This window comes from Narcine bancroftii, chromosome 2, assembly GCF_036971445.1.
Source record: "Narcine bancroftii isolate sNarBan1 chromosome 2, sNarBan1.hap1, whole genome shotgun sequence".
NCBI classification, from domain to species: domain Eukaryota; kingdom Metazoa; phylum Chordata; class Chondrichthyes; order Torpediniformes; family Narcinidae; genus Narcine; species Narcine bancroftii.
The window spans coordinates 157,718,324-157,740,041 of NC_091470.1; the positions used below are offsets into that span (position 1 = coordinate 157,718,324).

At 39.5% G+C, this 21,718-nt stretch overlaps 1 long non-coding RNA gene across 1 annotated transcript; it reads left to right on the forward strand.

Annotated features, from left to right (window-relative positions):
- The first annotated feature begins 1,298 nt into the window (after positions 1-1,298).
- Positions 1,299-21,296, forward strand: LOC138754502 (uncharacterized). Its single transcript, XR_011351798.1, has 3 exons — positions 1,299-1,426; positions 8,452-8,623; positions 19,456-21,296. It is a non-coding gene; the product is annotated as an uncharacterized lncRNA (long non-coding RNA).
- The last annotated feature ends 422 nt before the right edge of the window (positions 21,297-21,718 follow it).

Below are 21,718 nucleotides of genomic sequence, written 5' to 3' on the forward strand. Positions count from 1 at the left end.
ATTCTCAAACTGTTGAGAATGGCTGATTTAAGGCAATATAACAAATCAAGTGAATTTTATTTATCACTCATACAATGCTCGCACGGTAGGACGAGATGGTGTTTTAGCAGGACAGCTTGGATTACATAGTTATTTGGAGCAAAGTGATTTACTATTTATGCATTTAATATTTTAAAGGAAATTTAAACCAAATATTTTGACTGTGTAAATGTCTCGACGTCTTACCAAAGAGATGCCTGTAAATGCAAAACTAATTTATATATGTATTTGATTAGACTACACTTGCAATATTATGTTCAGTTCTGGTGACCACCCCACAGGAAGGAAGTGGTAACAATACAGCAGTGGTTCTCAACCTTTTTCTTTCCACTCACATATCATCTTAAGTAATCCCTTACCACAAAGCACCTAAGGTGGTATGTAAAGTGGTGGGGGTGGTGGGGGGGGGGGGGAGGAGAAAGGTTGAGATCCACTGACCTAGATGTTGCCTGGAATGGTGGCTGTAGTTTTCAGAGACATTGGATAGGCTAGATTTATTCTCCCAGGAGGATTTATCTGTAAAATTGAGGTTCATAGTAAGTCATGTTAGGTCTGCTTTGTTCAAGAATGAGTGAGTCAGACACCAGACTGAGTCGAAATCAAGGTTCTTTATTACCGGATTGTAACACTTACAACTAACAGTGTTAGTTGGAGAAGGCGCATTCTCCTGATATCAGCAAGTGGTGTTTTTTTATACCTCAGGACACATACTTAGTAAATTATCATACCATTACACTGTCCAATGAATAAGCTGTTGCTACCTTTCACTGTTAGTCTGCTGCTCATCAGCTTGTTAGTGCCAAGCTTATCTTGAGTGTACAAGGTCACATCTGCATTCTGTTACTCCTTAGTACTGGGTGTCTCCTTCTCCGGTCCCATCTCATGATGTTTTTACCTTACAGTCAGAACCCTTCTCCATCTCTCTGTAACCCTGCATTTTGTTCTCTCTTGTGTGCCAGCAACTGCCGTTTGATTCTTTTACCACTGATATGGCACATCTTAAGGGTTAAGCCCAAGACACCCAGTTTAGACATGGGGAGAATGTACAAACTCCATGCATTGGTTAGAATCAAACATCGATGACAGCCAATTGAAAATTATGAAACTTCAGGCATCCCAACACTGAACATTTGACCCACTTCCCTACACTGGTGAACATTGGGACTAGGCAGTACATGCAGATTGGACACAGCCTGGTTTCTTGCCATTGGAGGACATGAATCGCCAGTTAACCATGTGGCTTGTTTTCCTTGAAGGCGAGCTGACTGAGGAGATCTGCTCTTCAAAATGTTCTGTAGGATCTTTCGCATCCACTTGAAAGATGGTCATTATAACATCTCAACCGAAGCCAGCACGTCCAATCCATGTGGGGGACTTGACTTGCAAGGTAAGCAGACCATTAACCGCATGAACTGCCAATAAATATTAATGATATGTAATGAGAGAAATTAGCAAATGTTGTTGTACTTGCTGTATTAGCCCCACTATTTACGTAGAGATTCTGTCTTTGCAAAATTTAGGTATTAACTCTGTTCCAACATTTCCAAAGGTGCTTATGAGATTCAAGGTTCTTTGATTGACATGTAGTAAAACAGAAAAAATAATATTACACAAAATTTCCTTTACTGTTAAGGGCAGCTCGGTTGGTGTAGCGGTTAGTGCAATGCCTTTACAGCACCAATGATCGGGACTGAGCTTCGAATCCTGCACTCTCCCTGTGCCTGCGTGTGTTTTCTCCGGAGACCCCAGTTTTTTCCCATTGATCAAAACGGAGTGGGGGGGGGCTTAAATTAAAGGGGAGCAAATTGGGTGGCACGGACTAATGGGCTGAAATGGCCTGTTAGCATGCTGTATGTCTAAATTCTTTTTTAAATTAAAAAATTTAAGGCAAAGATTTCCCATCAGCAGAAATTGCCCAGTGCCTTTACAGTCCAAGAAAGAGTCGCCCCAAGTCACTTACTGTCCGTGGATTTACTTCCAGTGCTCCCACAGCCTTCAGCAATCCAAGTCCCAGATCTAAACCGCTGATGCAATCAGGATGCCTTCGGCTCCCTCGGATTTTGGTTCCGATGCCTTCAGCCAATCTCAAGCTAGTTTCCAACAGCCCACAGCCTGGTGTGAGTCTCTGATAGCCGTCACCCCTGTGGTTTCCTTGCCTTGAGTCACCAACCCTCACTGGTCCACCACTGTGGTCACTGTCCTGTGGGTCTTCCCTGCTTCTCCTTCTTAAGTGAGGTGGGGGTGGTCTGAACTAAAGCACAAAAGTCTGCATACACTACGACTAAAGTAAAAACAATGCTGGAGAAACTCAGCAGGTCAAACAATGTTCTTTCTATAGCAAAGCTAGATAGATAACCCAATGTTTCAGGCTTGAACCCTGAGGGATATTGAGGTCAAAGCGTGATCTTGTTTAATAGCATCAAGAGGGGGGTAGTCTCTCCACTTTGTAGTGTCCTGCAATACCTCGTGGCCGCTGCCAAACGACATCTTGGGCTCGTACCCTGCGATCACGGGATTTTAAAATAAATCACTGACGGTTCCTTTAACAGCTCATTTAAAGACATTTATCTCAACCAATGGCAGCACGCCCAGTAATACAGCACTGCCTCAGTCCTTGTGGTGGACATGACTTGCAAGGTGAGTGGACCATGAACTAGGTCAATTTGATGTGGATCTAAACTGCCAATGGATGGTTCTGATTTGAAATGAGCAAATGCGATACAACCCACGATATTATCCACATTATTTACACTGAGGTTCTGTCATTGTAAAATTTGGCTAGCTGTCAACTGTGTTGCAACAATATGAAAGATGCTTCCATCTAGAGCACACATGTCAAACTCATTGGCCTGTGATATAATTATATTTGGCCTGCAAGATCATATCAAATATGTATTAGAGCTGGCCCGCTGGCCGCCGCACCAGTATAGTGCATGCACAGCTAATACTACAAATCCCAGAATGCTTTGCAAATGCGTTGGTGCCGGCCCGTCAGCCCGCTAATCGCCCCCACCTCCTCTCTTTACTTTCATTGGCATCTGCGACCTGTCGCCCAACTCACATGTAATAAACCCCTCACGATAAATGGCCGAACCAAAGACAGAAAACAGGACCTTTCAAGACAGGTGGGAGGGAGACTATATGTTCATCATTTTAAAAGACAAACCTGTTTGTCATTGAAGCAAGTTGTTATTTTTTTGACTTGTTGGCTTGTGGAAAAAAAATACATTTAAAAGGAGCTTAACGGCTATAGAGAAATATTATTTATTGAATATTTTATTTCTCATTTGTTAATGCTTCTTCTGGAAAGAGTTTAACCAAAACTATTATTAAACATTATTTTAATAAGAAAAAGTTTAACATTACATATGTTGAAAGAAGAGAAAACATGCAGATGTTGTTGAAAATTTTCAATAAATATTTAGTTTGGCCCACGACTTAGTCCAAGTTTTTAATTTTGGCCCTCTGTGAATTTGAGTTTGACACCCCTGGTCTAGAGTATCATCTGCAATTACTAAAATAAAATCTCATGGAGATTTCCACGGTTGTGGGAAAGACCCTGTCAATGTGTCATTGAAATGAACACATCATTAAATGATACTGGAGAAGAGAATGTACTTTTAATTCTTTAAAGGGAAGCGATTAAATAATTAAAAGTTCCTATTCTCGTGCAGTTGGAAAAAGCTTATTCTTAATTTGTCCACTTTGGAAAGATAAATTATAAATACTTTGCAAGTTATTTAAACAGAATGAAACTATAAAATGCAACAGTAGAAAGGAATCAGAGGGCCCTTGTACCTGCAGGGTATTTTTTTTTTGTTCATGTATAAGTGATTAAGAAAACTACTGAAATGTTGGCCTTGTGAAGAGAACAGAGAACAATAGTAGAGGTTTTAATGCAACTTTATGGGATATTTTGGATTCTTCTATTTAAGGAAGACATTTGAGGCAGTGCCCCCAATGTTCTTGGGATGATTGATATACGGAAGGAAGTTGAGTGTATGCTTAAGAGTATGAAAACATTTGAGGGGGATTGACAAGGCAGATGCTAAGAGGATGTTTCCCCTGAAAGATAAGGGGTATGGATACAGAACAAGGGCCGACAGGTAAATGCAATGTTGTGATTCATATTTGAGGTTATAAAGCATTGGAGTTGTTTATCCCAAAGAATTGGAGAGGTAGGATCTTTGAAGATGTAGATGTTGAGGATCTATGAGGATGTTGAGGGGAATAGAGAGAGAGGGGCTATTGAGGTCAAAGTGTGATCTTGTTGAATAGTGGAACAGGCACAAGGTCTGACTGGCCTACTGCCTCGTTTTCTTGCGTTGAGAATTCCCTGTCCATATTCAATACAATTGTGTCTGTGTGCTATTGATCAGTGAAGTACATGCCTCTGAATGAAAGGTGGAATGCAATGAGTTGAACTCTTTAGTTCTTTTGTTGACAGGAGGCAGACAAGTGATGCACAGTGGCTACAGAGCAGGAGATTAAAGGAAGACGATAACTGCATACTTTTGTGAGAGTATTTGTCACAGGCCTCAGAAGCAGACAAGGTCTTATTAAGTAGCTCCAACTGGTGTTAAGATTCTCCTCTTCTTTGATGCAAAGATGCTGGGAGGGAAGGATGAAAGATTTCTGAAAGGCTACTTGTAATGGAGATGGCTGAACGTTGTACTCCAGCTGTGCTTTGCATTCTTCTTAATAAATGAACCTTTTACCAGCACCCTCACTGACTCACCCATGCAGTCACACACCACATGCTGAGGACCTATTCACATAGAATCCACTTCAGTCCTGTGAAGTGCACATGGCCAGTTGTTAACACATTCAGTTGATTTATCTGGCATAGTCCCTTTGTATTTTGTTCAGGAATGTTTTAACTCCAAATGGAATCTCCTACATTTGGTGTTGGATTCAACACTGGCATGAAACTGATAGCTCCAGAATTAATTCTAGCAATGCAAACTGTGTGCTGCAACATATTGTTTGTTGAAGGGCAAAGCTTTGCACATTTATGAATACTCCAGAAAATAGATCTGGTGTTCCCTACAAACTAAAGAGCTCCTTACTTCTGCTCAAATTGGAGCAAAGAAGTTTTGGTCCACTTTGTAACAGAAATATCACCTGGAGTACTGCTTGCATGCATTTTTAATGTAATATGGATTGAAAATAATTTTATCAGGAAAAAGTACAGTTTGATTTAAATAACTTGCTTTGAGATTTAAATTTAAACATTAGATTTAAACACCACTTTCTTTCTCTGTTATTTTCCAATTCTCTTTCCTCTCATCAGTCAGAAAACAGGTATAAATGTCAGAGAGAGGGTGAGGAGAAAGAAATCCCTGGCTCCATCCTCTTCTCATGGCACCTTGCCATGCAACCACAACACCTCTCCCTGCCCACCACTCCTTTCAGTCAGAGTTCACTGAGTAGAAATGTTAAATCTGCATCCAGCTCCACGGATACTGACTATTTCCAACACTTTCTGCTTTATCTCAGATTTTTGCTGCTCTCTCTCTCATTCACTACTCTCTTCCCCACCCCCTCCCCCCTTGCTTCTGTGCATATCTCTCTCATGGCTATTTATTACAGCAAAAAGTTGTGTAAATGTAAAACATGTACCACAAAAAGCCAATGGTATATTGAAAGTTCATAAATTAGATACTTGTAAATGGAGAGATAATATCTGTACCTTTTAAAAAGTATTAATCTGCCAAATTCGACGACATTGGGTGCCTAATGTTCATTTTCAGCTCCTCAGCAGATTTCTTGTCAGACATCATATACAACTCAGATTCTTTCTCTACAGGCCAGGCAGAATTACCACTGTATACAGTGTATACATACAAGTAAAGAACTGGAAAAGATAACGAATGTAAACAAACAAATTGTGCAATACAGAGAGAATTTTTAAAAATTAAGTGCACAAATGATAAATGAGTCCCTGATTTGTCGTTGAGGAGTTTGATGGTGGAGGGGTAGCAGTTGTTCCTGAACCTGGTGTGTGAGTCTTGAGGCACCTACACCTCTTTCCTGATGGCAGCAGCGAGAACAGAGTGTGTGCTGGGTGGTGTGGATCCTGGATGATTGCTGCTGCTCTCCCACAGTAGTGTTCCCCTGTAGATGTTCTCGATAGTGGGAAGGGTTTTGCTGTGATGCCCTGGACTGTGTAATGAAGCAAATGCCGCATTGCCTAAACAGCATTCAGGCACGGGTGGCAAAGTTGGAGGTAGTGCCACTAAAGATCTCGGCACTGACTACCTCAACCAGAGTGAGTGGAACCACCCACACTTGATGCTCAATCACTTGTCATTGCCGAGACTTTCTCACTAATGTCAACACAGTAAGCTGACTCTCAGCAACATAATCCTATAATTTCCAATTCTAGTTTGTACTTCCCTGTATCCCTTCAAATTCTGTGCCCTTCTGATCATTTTGCATTCAAGTTTAAGAATCATCTGCAGTAGCTAATTAATCTACCAGCTGACCTTTAATATGTGGGAGGGAAACCGAGCACCCTGAGGAAACCCTTGCAGTCACCGGTGAAAATGTGGAAATTCCATGGAGGCAACGTCCATTCAGAACCAAACCCAGGTCACTGTGAAGCGGCAGCACCGGGTGCTTTGCCACTGAGTTGCTGTTTCTCAAAGTCAACTTCCTCGAAGGTCACTACCAACTAGAAACTCAGCAGACCAGCGACCTTAAAAGCTGTGCCTGCAAGAGCAAGTAACTTGTGGTAAGTTGGTATTCTGGCACCTGGCTTTTCAAGTCTCAGATCATGGGTCTGCTTGGCTGAATGAGTGCAGTGCATTTTTGATTGGCACCTCTCAATTATCCAGACCATTCATTCCCTCCACCGTTGTACAATGGCTCTTGCTCCAGGATGTCCTCAGTACAAAATTCACCAAGCTTACTCTCCCAGGCTACAGTGACAGCAACCTTGTGATGATGAGAGGGAAGGTCCAAGAGGGAACAAGACGGGACACAGTTTATTAACATGCAGGGGGATTCACAACAAGGAACACACTCGCACACAGACACAGTACCTTAAAGTCAAATGTATCAAATACAACTAAATCTGATGATCGCCACTCCTAAAGGATTGCTACTAATGTGGATGCAAGGATTAAACTAACCATCTCCACCACCCCTTTCCCACGAGTAGGCACAACATCCCAAGTAACTAACCATAAGCAACAATGAGTAAGGCATGACATTGTTTGGGTATGCACCATGATAATCCCTTGGCCTGTACCAGCACACATCTTGCAATTAGTTCTCCAGCATCATCCATGGCTCACAACCTGGAGAGGAGCTGAGGTTCATTCACTGGGAGGGAGAAGAAAGTTGCTCCACGTGGTGGGCTTTCTACTGCAGCCAGCTGGAAGAAGGAGGAGGCTCAGGTGTGCCCACGTGATCTAAGGTAGCAGGGAGAACCAAATTGCAATGCAGCCTCACCTGTGAGTGGATCTGACCTTGATTGGAAGGTGAGGTGACTTCTGACCAGGTTCCTGCTGAAGAGGTCAGGGTGACCTTCTGGATAACAAACCTCCAAACCTGTGATCTCAATCACTAAGGCAAGGACAGCTGGTACCCCCTGAAGGCTTCACATCACCCTTGCTTGGAAATATTTAACCAGCCGTCCAAAAATCACTGGGTCCAAATCCTGGAATCTCCTGCCCAACAATGTTTTGGGAGTACCTTCACCAGACGATCTGCAATGGTTCAAGGAGGAACTCATCATAATCTTCAAATAGGATGGGCAATAAATGCTTTCCTGGATAAGTTCAATAAAGGAGGATGGAGAATGTACATTCTTGTAACAGTATTCTCTGTTCCACCTCACTGACAAAAGGCAAAGGAGGAAAAACCCAACACCCAACCCCAACCAACCAATTTTCCCCTGCCACCGCTGCAACCGTGTCTGCCTGTCCCGCATCGGACTTGTCAGCCACAAACGAGCCTGCAGCTGACGTGGACATTTACCCCCTCCATAAATCTTCGTCCGCGAAACCAAGCCAAAGAGATTCTCTGTCCCAGAGAAATATCTGATGACATGAAAATAGTTTCTCATTAACAACTATTTAACTCCCTTTAAGGAAGCAACAAAGAGGATTTTGTAACAATCAAGTGAAATGTTCAACCTGCTCCTATCCTACTTCATCTATCTGTCTGGGAGAGTTCTTTCACTCACAGAAACCTAGTTGTATCCTGTTCAACGAGTCTCATTGTGTCTGATGAAAGACCCAATTTGCAAACCCACTCAGTGGAACCGGTTTACAGGGGTGATCTTTCTACTTCAAAACCTATTGCCTTCTTTGACTGCTCTGCTAGTAAATTAAATTCAGGTTCAACATGTCCTGTCCTTTCTTTAAACAAACGTTCTTAGTTTCCTTAAATTTCCACTTACAGGAAACCCAAGCTGTCTGTGTGTATCAGCTCTCCTTATTTAATACAAGATGTGGATGCAGCTGGTGATCCATCTCCCATAAAGTGACCCTGAAAAATACAACGGTGCCCTTCACAGCTTGGAGATCAGATCCAACAAACCGTGGAGTCACAGTCATCGAGCGGCATGGAGACAGTGAGTTCTCACAAACCATCAATTACCTGTTTACATTAATCCTATTATTTTCCCCTCTCTGGATTCTCATCAACCGCTCATATGTTCTACCACTCACACACACCCAGGGGCTCCCTATAACGGCCAATTAACCCACCAACCTGAGTTCATCAAGAATGTCTGCAGATGCTGGGGTCAAGTACAGTACACAAACATGCTGGAGAAACTCAGCAGGTCACACAGCATCCATAGGAAGGAAAGGGTGATCAATGTTTCAGGCTTGAGTTCTGTGATACCTGATGAAGGGGCCAGCATCCTTGCTGCTTCACCTGCTGAGTTTCTCCACCATGGTCATGCACTGCAATCTACCAACCTGCACATTTTGGGAGGTGAGAGGAAACCCACACCATCACAGGAAGAACATGCAAACTCCACACAGATAGCACCCATGGTAAGGATTGAAAAAAATGGCGGCACTGCAACTGATGCGGACCCGGGGAGCAGAGACAGCATTCCTCTGTGGGAGTCCAACTGCCCAGTCCGACTGCCATCAGCTCCAGACAGGTTTTAAATAGCCTGTTAAAGGAGCCATTGATAATTTATTTTAAAATCCTGTGACCAAGATGGTGCTGCCTGTATATGGCTGCAGCCTTGAGGGGTTGCAAACTCCAGGGATGCAAGGGACTGGCACCAAATCTCCCTCCCCCCAACCCCAAGCTGGAGGAGAATGAGAGAAGACGGCCCTATGGCAGCGAACCAGTGAGGGGTTCTAAGGATGAAGAACACACAGGTTGTTAGGGCAAGGAGCCCATGTAGGTTGTGGGTTGCTAGTGACTGTGTTCGGGGGACTACTGGAGGCTGGCAAATACCATGTCTGGGAACTGAAGGCTTCCTGATCCTGTCAGAGGTTTGGATTTGGAGCTTGGGTTGCAGATGGTTTGGGCTGGAGGCTGCTGGAGCTCTGGAGGCAAATCCACGGATGCTCAGTGATTATCTTTCTCTGACTGCAAGGGCACCGAGCAATTTCTGCTGATGGCAGATTTTTGTCTGCTTTATGGAAGATTTTTGTCTGCTTTATGGAAGACAAAATGAAATTGTGCAATATCACATTTTCTGTTTTATTCCATGACGATAAAAGAATCTGTATGCACTGTGCATCCAGCTGGATTCCATCGGCAGTTTTAAAAACTCAGAACTTTTCAATATGATAAGCAAAGATATAAATGTGGAATTCATTGATCTGCTTTGTGAGTTCTTCAATGAGACATCATGTGCATCATTCATGATTGCAGATGGACAATGGCTGGTATCAAAGGTGCTGACTTCTAATCTGTCCCAACACCACCACCTACCGGTCCATGGTAGTATTTCAGTAGGGTTAAAACTCATTCACAATGTGGTCAATCGGGAATAAAAATAAAAGCAGAAAATGCTAGAAATACTCAACTGGTCTGGCGGTATTTCTGGAGAGAGAAAGTGAAAGTTTCAGGTCAATGAGACTCATCAGCTTAAATGAGGCCAACTACCAAAGAGCACTCTTAAATAGACAAGAAACAGAGGCTAAAGGCACTCTGTGAATAGTGATGGGTATTTACACAGTTCTGCCATGAACCTCAATAGAAATCACAACTCAAAGATCAAACTCATTCAGAAAAGGGCTCCATGAGAAACGGAGGTGAAGGGAAATATTAAAATTAAAAACCAGAATGTGAGGAGTGGCAAAAGTTACTGGCAGTCTGGGCAAGTGGGAGCGAGGGGAATCTGATGTGAGAATAAATAAATCGACATCATATTGAAACAAATAGCTTCCATTGGACGTGAAGAAGCGGGGAGCCAAGGGGAATTAGTTACAGGGAACAAGATTCAACAATGCAGCATCAGTCCTGCTGGTAGAGGACATTGCAAATATTCCACAGATAACTAATTGTAGAATTTCTCATCCCAAGACGTATGGTTCTAATGTTCTACGCTGTTCTAAGAGACAAGTATTGGAAAACCTAAAGGCAGACAGGTTTTTTAAAATAATTTTTTTATTTTTCACACTGATCAACCAAAATATATATACAAACGTTTCTCATTAAATTTACACAGTGGCATTTTCTCCCTTCTCACCCCCCCCCCCCTCCAAAACCCATAAATATTCAACATATACAACACAATAAAACAATGTCTTCACACAATGAAAAAATAAATAAGAAAAATGAATCATCTACTTTTACACACTGAATCAAGTCATTTTGTCTTCTTATCATTTTAGCGGTGGAGGTCCGAGGCAAGCCCTCTCTGTTGTGTTCCATGTACGGTTCCCAAATTTGTTCAAACATTGTGACTTTATTTTTTTAATTATATGGTTTTTTTTTACAATGGAATACATTTATTCATTTCCATGTACCATTGCTGTACTCTCAGGCTCTCTTCCATTTACCATCATACATTTTTTTGCTACTGCTAAGGCTATCATAATAAATCTTTTTTGCACTTTATCCAATTTGAGGCCTAATTCTTTACTTCTTATGTTACTTAGAAGAAAGATCTCTGGATTTTTTGGTATGTTATATTTTGTGATTTTATTTTATATCTGATTTAGATTTTCCCAAAACATTTTCACTTTCTTACATGCCCAAATTTCATGTACTGTTGTTCCCGTTTCCTTCTTTCAGCGAAAACATCTATCTGATAATGTTGGATCCCATTCTTTTAACTTTTGAGGTGTGATACATAACCTGTGTAACCAATTATACTGTATCATGTGTAACCTTGTGTTTATTGTATTCTTTAAATCCTTTTCCCACTTTTGTTTAGGTTTATAGTTTATTTCATCATTTTCCTTAACTTGCAGCTTGATGTTCTTTTAATTATCATTGTGTCTGTAATCACATATTCAAAGCTGCTTCCTTCTGGTAATCTCAGTCTGTTTCCCAATTTATCCTTTAAATAGGCTTTCAGTTGATGATATGCAAACTTTGTACCATGACTTATTCCATATTTGTACTTCAAATGTTAATAAATGAGGCAATACTAGTGAGCTTTTATATTGCACCAGCTTTTCATCCCACTTATAAAGTATACGTTCCGGTACCTTCTCCCCTATTTTATCTAGTTCTATCTTATTCCAGTCTGGTTTTTCCCTTGTGTGGTAAAAATCTGATAAATACCTTAATTGTGCAACTGTATAATAATTTAAAGTTTGGTAACTGCAAACCACCTTGATTATACCTCTCTGTTAATTTATCAAATCTACCCCTGTTTTCCCCCATTTCTACAAGAATTTCCTTATTCTCTTTAGTTAATTAAAGAATTTCTCTGTTAAGGGAATTGGTAACGATTGAAATAAGTATTGAATCCTTGGGAAAACATTCATTTAATCCAATTTACCCTCCCTATCAACGTTAGCGGTAATTCCTTCCAATATGCTAAGTCTTCCTACACTTTCTTTATTCGTGGCTGATAATTTAATTTGTACAAGTGGCTTAAGTTATTATCTAACCTGATACCTAGGTATCGGATTGCTTGTGCTTGCCAGTTAAATGGTGATTCTTTTTTAAATTCTGTATAATCCGGGTTACTCATTGGCATCACTTCACTTTTATTTGCATTGATCTTGTACCCCGATATTTCTCCATACTCCTTCAATTTCTCATGTGATTCTTTTATTGATATTTCTGGTTCTGTTAGGTATACTATGATGTCATCTGCAGATAAACTGATTTTATACTCCTTTATTTTTATCTCTTATTTTATGTTCTTATCAGTTCTCCCAATGGTTCTATTGCTAAGGTGAACAATAAGGGGAATAATGGACATTCCTGTCTAGTTGACCTACTTAATTTAAATTGGCTCTATACTTATCCATTTACTTTTACCTTCACCAATGGTCCATTATACAATGCTTTAATCCAATTAATATATTTTTCTGGTAGATTGAACCTGTGTAATACTTTAAATAAATAGTTCCACTCTACTCTGTCAAAAGCTTTTTCTGTGTCTAAAGCAACAGCCACTGTTGGCTTCTTATTCCTTGAACTGCATGAATTAGATTAATAAGTTTACAGACATTATCCAGTTCTTTTCTTAATAAATCCAGTTTGATTTTGTTTTACTATTTTTGGTACACAATCGGCCAATCTGTTTGCTATTAATTTCGCTATTATCTAAGTAGAGATATTGGTCTATATGATGCTGGTGTTAATGGATCCTTCCCCGTCTTTGGTATTACTGTAATTATTGCTGTCTTACATGAATCTGGCAAATTTTGTGTTTCTTCTATCTGGTTCATTACTTCCAGGAGAGGAGGAATTGATAACTCTTTAAATGTTTTATAGAATTCTATTGGGAGTCTGTCCTCTCCAGGCATTTTATTTTTTGGCAGCTTTTTCAATATACCCTGTACTTCCTCTGTTTCAAATGGTTTTATCAGTTTCTTTTGTTCTTCTTCTTGCAATTTCGGCAGTTCAATTTTAGCTAAAAACTCTTCTATTTTATCATCTTTCCTCCCATTCACAGTTTGGTCTAATTGTTCATAAAATTCTTAAAGTTTTCATTAATCTCTAATGGGCTATATGTAATTTGTTTGTCCTTTTTCCTTGATGCCAATACAGTTCTTTTAGCTTGTTCTGTTTTAAGTTGCCAGGCTAATATTTTGTGTTTTTTTCCCCATTTTGTATTACTTTTGCTTTATTTGCATTATGTTCTTCTCCATCATGTACATTTGTAATGTTTCATATTTTATTTTTTTGTCTGTCAATTCTTTTTCGTAATATTCTCCCTTTTTACTAGTGCCTTTTCTGTATTTACTATCTCCCTTTCCAACTGCTCTATTTCCCGATTGTAATCCTTTTTCATCTTAGTTAAACAACTTAACTGTCCTCTAATGAAGGCTTTCATTGCGTCCCATAATATAAATTTGTCTCACTGATTCCGTGTTTATTTCAAAATATGTTTTAATTTGGCGTTCAATAAACTCTCAATTCCTGCCTTTTTAAGTAGCATGGAGTTTAACCCCCATCTATATGTTCTTGGTGGGATGTTCTCCAGTTCTATTCCTAATAACAGGGGTGAATGATCTGATAGTAGTCTAGCTTTATACTCAGTTTTCCTAACTCTTCCTTGAATATGGGCTGACAACAAAAACATATCAGTCCTTGAGTATGTTTTATGCCTACTCAAATAATATGAATATTCCTTCTCTCTTGGGTGTTGCCTCCTCCATATATCTACAAGTTTTATTTTCTGCGTCGATTTAACCATAAATTTGGCTACTTTGTTTTTGCTTGTCTTTTGTCCAGTTTTATCCAACATTGGATCCAAATTAAGGTTAAAATCCCCTCCTATCAATATATTTCCTTGTGTATCTACAATCTTCAAAAAAATATCGTGCATAAACTTTTGATCTTCCTCATTAGTTGCATATATTGAACAAATTCCAAAATTTTGAGTATATCTGACACTTTATCATTACATACCTCCCTGCTTGATCTATTATTTCCTCCTCTATTTTGATTGGTACATTGTTATTAATTAATATGGCTACACCTCTAGCTTTTGAATTATATGATGCTGCCACTACGTGTCCTACCCAGTCTCTCTTTAATTTGTTATGTTTCACTTCAGTTAGATGCGTTTCCTGCACAAATGCTATATCTATTTTTTCTTTTTTCAGTAAATATAATAGCTTCTTCCTTTTAATTTGGTTTTATATTCCATTAATATTTATAGTCATATAGTTCAACATGGCCACCTTATATCTTGTTTACACCTCACTTCCGCTTCCTCACCACCTCCATCCCGCTTTTCATCTGTGTTCCCTTTTTAAACTCCATGTAAGACAACACATTTAAAACATAAAATACTCAACAATTCCCACACCCAATATTACCTTAGCCCCAAATGTCCCCCCCCCCCCTACTAAGGTGTCCCTTATCCTTTACCAGGCAACCACAACTCCCCTTTTCATTTGGATTGCGATCTTGCTCGCAAGTGTCAACTGATTTCGCACTGACAGTTATTCTCTCCACCCCAGAAAACTTTTTTAAAAAAACACATATAACAATGCTCTCCCTTTTCCCCCCTTCCTTCCTTCCCTTCTCTTTTCCCTCTTTAGATTTTTACATATACATTGTTTTTACATCTTTATATATATACTTTATTGCCGTTCTTCATTCTTAGTACATCTCTTCATCTCTCCTTCTGTCCTGCAAATTCTTGTGCTTCCTCCAGATTCGAGAACCGTCTATTTTGCTCCCTGGGTATAAATATTTTAAGCCCGGCTGGATGTCTTAACCTTTTTTCCAAAGGATCGATTTTGCTGTCTTTCCTCTTCTTTAAGAGTTCAAAACTTGTGTCTGGGTAAAAAAATATTTTTGATCCTTGTATACCAATGGTTTATTATCTTCTCTAACTTTATTCCTTGCCTGCTTCATTATATTTTCTCTTGTCGTATATCTCAAAAATTTTACTAAGATGGATCTTGGTTTTTATGTGACTGCTTTCGGAGCTAATGCTCTGTGTACCCTTTATATTTCCATCTCTTTCTGCATTTCTGTCATTCCCAGGACCTTCGGGATCCATCCTTTTATAAAATTCCTTCATGTCTGTGCCTTCTTCACCCTCCTTTAGGCCCACTATTTTTATGTTGTTTCGCCTACTTTAATTTTCCAACATTTTCTGAGGTAACAACTCTTGTGTCTCTTTCATTTTTTTTGTCACTTTCTTCCAATTTACTCAAGTCATTTACTTCCATTTCTACACCTGTTTCCTGGTCTTCCACATTTTCTACTCTTTTCCCTATTTTTGTCATGACTAGTTCTAATATTTGCATTTTATCTTCTGTTCTTTTCATTTTCCTTTTAATTGCACTAAATTCTAATGACAACCATTCTTTTACTGCTCTCATTTGTTCTTCAAAAAATCCTTTATCTATATTCTGTCCATCTGTTTTACCTTCTATTTCTCTGTGAAGATCTTGGTCTTCCTCTTCTGTGTCTGTACCTGTGTTTGTGTCTTCTTCTGTATCTCTTCTGATTTTCCTGATGAGTTGCTTGTATCACTTTGTTGGGCCTCTTCTTGCTGGGCCCCTTGCTGTTGGGCTTTCTGCTGCTGCTCCTCTTGCCATTCACCCCATCCACTTTCTTTCTCACCTGGTACTTCACTCCGTCTCCTACCGCCTCCTCATCTTCCAGCTGAGAGCCCTGGTGTCGGGCATCCCTCAGCTGGTCACGTCGTGGTTGCCTACTCTTAAGCTAAGCCCCCTCCTATTGGTATATTTTTTTACCTTTGCGCATTGCTCAAGCACAACTCCTCACACATGCGCACTTTTGTTTGGCTCAGAGAACCATTTTTGCAGTACACCGGTCAGGAGGGTCGCGAGTCTGGACATTCTTCGCCACCACAGCTCCCTGTTCCTTCTTACAGGTGAGGCCTTCTTCTTTCTTTTCCAGTGACTTGTTTTTTTTCCCGTTGTTTTTACTTTTTCCTTCTTGGGTGCCATCTTCTTTCTCTTCTCTGCAATTTTATCTTCTACTTCTTATTTTATATTTGTTGAACTTTTTTTTTAAACTTTATTTAAAATTTTATGACATGAATAAAATAAAAATTACATTTAAAGAAATAATAAAAAATAAGATAATAAAAATTAGAATACTACATCATTAAACTACACAAATTAACCCCCCAATAATTATAACACAACATAAATCATCTAATTTAAAATTAGTCCAACCCTGCCCCCAAAATAAAGAGTGAAGAATTAACAATTAAAAAAAAGTATAAAACTTAACAACAACAAAAATTACTAACAACAAAAAAAAATCAATACTAAAATAATACCCTTAAACATATATTTAAATCAAACATAATACATGTATTTAACAAATGAAATCCACTTTAAAACTAAGTTCAAATATTAAAATCATATATCAACCACATATCTGTTATACAAAAAATCTTAATTAATAATACATAACTACAGAATTTCCATTAATACCAAGTTTCCTTTATAATTCATCGAGAGAACAAAAACATCCCTTAGAAAAACAATCAGATAAACTTTTTATTCCCTTCCCCTCCCCTTATATAAAAAAGAAAAAAAATTCAAACTCTTATAAAATTCTCCATATTCTTCATTTATAACATCTTCAAAATTCTCTATCGAAATTAACTTAATTTTATTAAACTCTTCTCCGTCAATGTATTTCTACTTAATTTTCTTCTTTTTCTTCTTATCACCTTTCCCCTCATCTTCCTCTTCATCTAATTCAACATCCTCAATTTTTGACTTATTATCTTCTGTGACATCATCCTCTTAAAAAAGAAAAAAAAAGATAAAAAAGACCCCCCCCAAGAGAAAAAAAAGGAGAGAAAAAACCTCCTAATTCCCTCTCAATTACAATCAGAAAACAAAAAGAGTTTTAAAAAAAATTATTTATTTAAAAAAAAACCCAAAAAAACCATCACTTCTTAACCCAAAAATTAAAAAGAAAAAAAAACAGGTCGGAGGTCACAACTACCTCCTCCTGTTTAAACCGCCCAAAGCGGTAACTCCCCCAAAATATTGGGTGTGAGATAACTCACAGGGAGCTGATGACTTCTGGAAACTAGTGCCCACCCAGTTCCCTCTCCCAACTCCCATTTCATTAAACTATCATTATTTAAACTACTTAAACTCTTCTCAAAAAAAAAGATAAGATTAATTTTTTTAAATCAACATTACCACTTCGGTCACCATTGCTTCCATTTCTTTTAAAAATCTGGATCCCACCTTACATCTCTACTCTCTTTGGAGACCTTGAAGGACTACATCGTTCCTGAAACTGCATGATTGGTAGAGACTGAGCAAAGTCCATAACCTCTTTAGGATTGTCAAAGAACTATGGCTAATTTCCATCCTAAAAAATGTTCAGTACCGCAGAATACCTGAATGTTGCCTTATGTCTTTTTTTCCACAACCGTTCTTTCACAGAATTAAATTTGCGTCATTGAAACATAATTTCTTGACTCAAATCTTGATAGAAGGAAATAGGATTATTCTGAACCATCAAAGGAGATCTATTTTGCTGGGCATTTCTAATAGCCGTTAGTAAAATTGTCTCTCTGTCACAATAGTTTAAACAACGGATCAAAACAAATCTTGGATTCTGTCCTGAAAAAGATTTTCTTCTTAAAACTCTATAAGCACGTTCCAGAATTAAACCTTCAGGGAATTTATCCTGTCCTAACACTCGTGGAATCCATTCAGTAAAACATTTTCTTGGATCTGGTCCTTCTATCCCTTCTGGCAAACCAACAATTTTCACGTTGTTCCGTCTAGATTGATTCTCCAAATAATTAACCTTTTTTGCTAAATTTTTATTTTGGATCTGCAATGTTTCAATTATTCTAATTTCATCTTGCAGTTGATCCTGTGCATCGACTAAACCTTGATCACACATTTCAAATCTTTCAATGGTTTCAAGCTTAAAAAGCTCCATTAATGTCTTCCGCCATCGCATTAATCTTGGAAATAAACAGGTTCACAAAATTAGCTAAGTGACTCGATACAGAATATATCTTATCTTCAAGATCCTTAACAGACATTTCAACAGAAGTAGATTCAGGCATAATGGGGTCTTGCTGTTCCTTAGAGACCACAGGATCTTCTGTCCCTTCCCTTAATTTAGTATCTTTTCTAGCAGTTTGACTTCATCTAAAAATCCCTCTCAAAGTCCCCCCAGCAATGCCAGGAAACTGAAGATCAGAGTTATCTTTAAGCCAAATCTCTTTAATCATCTTCACTGAATCGATGTCTGGAAAAACCGTTGTAATTGAAGATGCATTTTGCAGCGCCACCACTGTAGCAGTCAAATGACAGCTCTTTAACTCTCCAGCTGGTGGCCCCCCAGCTGATTCAACTGTCAAAGTCTGAGTAACAGCCCTCACAGTGGCCGTTGTGTGAAATACTGGCACCCGTCTAGCTCTTTGGTCTGAAAGCTGTTGAATGTGACCTTCAAAGAGCCTCACTGGCTTAAAACGGAGTTTCAATGCCGAACTCTGTACGTCTTCCTCTGGATCCATTCTACGCTGAGTCCTGGCTTCTTGTAAACAAGTAGGCTCAGACAATTTCGGAAAATGTAGTTTTTTAACAGTCTGTTGATGTTTTCTTTTACCTTTTTTTTTGCTTATAAACCATTAGGCATTAATCCAACACCTCTTATTATTTATAAACTTTTAAAAGAACTTTAACAGGCACTTAAAGACAAAACAATAAATCAGAGTCAGGAGAGGTCTGGAAGGCACGTCTGTTCCCTACGCCATCTTGCCACGCCCCCTCATTCATATTTGTTGAACTTTGTCTTTTCTTGACTTTTTTTCTTCTGGAGAGGGCTGGTTTTACCCTACCGGCCACTACTCCATCACGTGACTCCTCTCAAAGGCAGACAGGTTTGAAGAACCGAATCCATTAAGTTTGCAAAACACACAAAGGGAAGTAAAGAAATGAGAAACTGTTCAAAAAAAATGCTTATAAAAGAGGGACCTCATTGTGTTATAAAATTGGCAGTTTGTATAGTTCATATGTAGGATCAAATTATAAGTAAGCATGGAGATTCTATTTGTTAAAATCCATCCATGTGGGAAAATCTGTATTTGCCTCATTTTAGCATCTGACAATTTCACAACATTTCTAACATATTCTGCTTTAACTTCTGTTCTGAAATTTATTCTGCACAGCAGAAAGTTGATATTAGTTCAAAACTCTGGTAGTTTGAATATGTCCCTCAACTATATTATATTTTCTTCAAAATATTCTGGATACTGAGCTTTTATCTGTACATTTCTCAACTCAAAAGCAAACCAATTTTCCTTTACCTCCTGGATTGCAGGGGCAAGAATCCCAAACACAACCCAATGTGGGCACGATCTGATGCAGCAAAAGATCTGACTGACGAGCATCCTTGGTAAATATGCCTCATTAAATGTATTTGAATAGGGGAACAGGCAGGTAAGTGGAAGTGAATCAACACCAATAACCTTTATTTATTGCAGAGCAGGCTCTAAGGGCCAGATGGTCTACTCCTGCTCCTAATTCTTGTGTCCTGAAACTGTAAACTGTGGAAAGGATACCTTGCACAATGTTACCTTTGAGTTTCTAAATGTTAGTCTGAGATACAAGTTGGTGGTGGTCTCAATTTTAATCCTAGATCCTATATCCCATTCATTTTTCTCTTCCAATTGTCTATTTCCCATCCCTCCAGCAAAGGGAAAATTATTAACAGCAGGTCTCATACTTTCCTATATTGAGTGGACATGTAGCATAGCGAAAGGGTCATGGTTAAATTGTGATGTCACAAATCAAACTCTTGCCAGAATACTGTGTTTAATTCTGACTGCCAAGTTTAAGAACAAACCTCAGAGTTGCACAAGAGATTTTCTCAAAAGAGGCCAGTTATTTTTAGAAATTAAAGTAGAGAAAGTTATCCTTGGGGTTGAGGGAAGGCATCCATCTTCAATAACACTCTCCCCTTTCTGGATCTCTGTCTCCATTGCAGGAGACCAGCTTTCCACTAACATTTATTATAAACCCACAACTACATTTCCTTCTACCCCCTTCTCTCAATGTCTTAATCTCTGCTGAATCTGTCCCCAAGATCAGATCTTCCAGTCCAGATCTTCCACATCTGCCTTCTTCCACAAACATGACTTCCCCTTCCGCTCCACCACCATCATCTCAGCCCTCACCCACATCTCCTCCATTTCCTGCTTATCTGCCCTGGCCCCCTCTGCCTCCAGACACAACAAACATAGAATCTCCCATATCCTCACCTACCACTTGACCAGCCTCCGCATGCAACACATTATCCTCTGGAATTTCAGGCACTCACAGCAGGATCCCTCTACCGGACACATTATTCCCCCATCTTCTCTTCCGTAGGGACCACTCCCTCCATAACTCTTGTGCACTCATCTCTCCCCACCAATCAATCCCTCTTCCCCCACCCCGGGTATCTTCCCCTGTGGCCACAGGTGCCACACATGCCCACACCTTCCCCCCCCCCCCCCACCATTGTCCAGGGCCCCAAGCAGGCCTTTCAAGTGAAGCAACACGTGTATCCGCAGAGCTGATTTACAGCATCCTGTGCTCTCTTTGTGGCCATCTCTACATCGGAGAGACTGAGTGTAGATTGGGAGATCACTGCCCTGAGCATCTTCGCTCCGTCCACACCAGTGACAGAGATCTTCCAGTAGCCAACCAGTTCTGTGTCACACTCCCATCAGTCCATGGCCTTATGTACTGACCCACCAAGACCACCCGCAAATAGGAGTAACACTCCCCAATTTTCCGTCTGGGCACTCTCCACCCAGATGGCACTAACATCAACTTTTCTGTTCTGCTAAACCTGCTCTCCTCTATCCCCTGATCACTGCTGTCCCCTCCCTCCCTTCACCTATCACCTCACCCCTACTCTTTTGCCTGCTGACATTTTTCCACACCTTGAAGGGCTCAAGCCCGAAATGTTGGTTCTGTATCTTTGCTATATAAAGGACACTGTTTGACCTGTTGAGTTTCTCCAGCATCTTGTGTGTTTATTTTATCTAATATTATGGCAGGTTTTACTAGGTTTATTTATTTTTTCCTTTATTCATACATGATTATTATGAGCTGGAGAGTGGGTGTGTCTGTGTTTGTATCTCATAGTCCAGAGGAATGCTTTTAGTCTGGTTGTTCACGTACAGATATGATAATAAACTTGAAAATGAACTTGAGCAAGTGTTGGTGATCAGACAGCAGTCACAATAAATTTGCATATGAAACTGATGTTAATTTAACCAAAAGTCTCCAAACAGCCAGTGGATTAGATTTGAAACACGAAGGATGATGGACCCAAGTTCAATGATTACTGGCAAGGGGAAATATACAAAGCTTGGATAATATTGCATGGTTTTTTGCAAGTGGAAACACTGGTAAGTGCAACTAATTGGAGAGCTTTCAAAATATCATAGGCTTGTGAAAAGCTGACCAGTTAGTCTGTTTCAGGTGTAGACAATTCTACACATTTAAAATATTTATTTTCTCCTTCAAAATGGTTTAGTTAATTAAGAACTCAGATTTCCTTGTGGTTTCCAGCTTCAATTCCACTCTGATTG